The sequence below is a fragment of the Camellia sinensis genome, chromosome 8 (genome assembly GCF_055761805.1).
Source record: "Camellia sinensis isolate YWXY chromosome 8, ASM5576180v1, whole genome shotgun sequence".
Taxonomy (NCBI): domain Eukaryota; kingdom Viridiplantae; phylum Streptophyta; class Magnoliopsida; order Ericales; family Theaceae; genus Camellia; species Camellia sinensis.
In genome coordinates this window covers 37,277,766-37,279,300 of record NC_138968.1, presented here as the reverse complement: position 1 = coordinate 37,279,300, position 1,535 = coordinate 37,277,766, and positions in this window count along the sequence as shown.

Below are 1,535 nucleotides of genomic sequence, written 5' to 3'. Positions count from 1 at the left end.
TAGGACAATTTTTGTTCAAGTACGTCAACCGATCTGAGCTACTGCCGTTGACAGTTGAACTTGACATCTGCAATAACAAGTAATCCCCATTAAACTGGTGAATAAAGATAATTTCAACTCATGATGTATAGTGAATAAAGACAGAATTTAAGAGGGACATTCACCACTTTTTCAATCTTCCTATGTCAAAAAGCCATGCTCAATTCCCATACTCAATTCCATGTTTAGTCTCATAATTATTCTACATTCAAGTTGACAATACGTTTAGTGAATATGCACTAATCAGTTATGTATAAGTTCAGTGAATATGCACTAATTAGTCTAATCAGTTTTCAATCTTCCTATGGCTATGCACTAATCAGTAATGTATAATTGCCAATGATACATATGTGTCTCAATTATGATAACTGAATGAGATACATTATTGAGAGAGAGTATGGCTATGCCTATGGCTTTGCATCTCAGTAGTTATGTATCTCAATGATAGATAATTGAGATTTAAAATTGAGATACATAATTGCGATTTATCATGTATAGCAAAACTATTGAGAAATCAGATTTTACATAATTGAGTTTTCAATCTTCTTATGGCTATGCCTACGGCTTTGCATCTCAGTAGTTAATAGGAAGATTGAAAACTTATAGGAAGATTGATAGGCAAAATCTAAAACAGAAGAAAGATTGGCTATACATGATGTGAAATATGATTTCTCAATTATGGCTATTTCAAATTTTACCTATCTACTTTTAAATTAACTAGAATTTTGCCTATGGCTTTGCATCTCAGATTTTTCATAATTGAATTTTGCCCTATGCCTGTGATTTCTTCTCTTTCAGCAAAAATTTGAAATTTCAACAAATTTGAGAAATATTGTTTCAATTTCAATTTCAACAAAAATATGAAATTTCAATTTGAATTTGAGAATGCTTAATTGGAGCAGCCATGTGACAATTGTGGAAAAAAAAAATACAAGTTCAAAAAAGAAAGAAGTAACTTTAAATAGAAATTATGGGAAATTTCAGGTTTTCCTTTAGAAGTTAAGTAGACCTTATTAACAAGTTTAATTAATGATAGTCCAGACAAAGTAATGACACATGAAGAAATTGGTTAATCCTCTAACTAAACAGCCAAAAAATACAGATATGCTGTGTTAGATTGCAGAGAAAATATAAGAAAAGAAGAAAAAAATTCAAGTACAGTACACAAAAAATTACTCACATAAAAAAGAACAAGAAGAACAGAAAAAAAAATAAAGAAAATAAAGCCCACTCAAGTAAACATATTAGCAAGCAAAAGAATGGAAATCTTGAAAAAATTTGTTTCAATTTCAATAAAATCTGATTTCTTCTCTTTCAACAATTTGCCTAACTTATTTAGTCAATTTCAGCAAGATACAAAATCTGTCTTTTAGATTGAGGAATTTTGCCCTCATTTTACCCTAATTTTAGCAAGATACATATATATATATACACACCAGATTACCTCGTCATCAATGGGATGGAAATAGAGGGAGTCGGGACTCGGGACTCGAGAG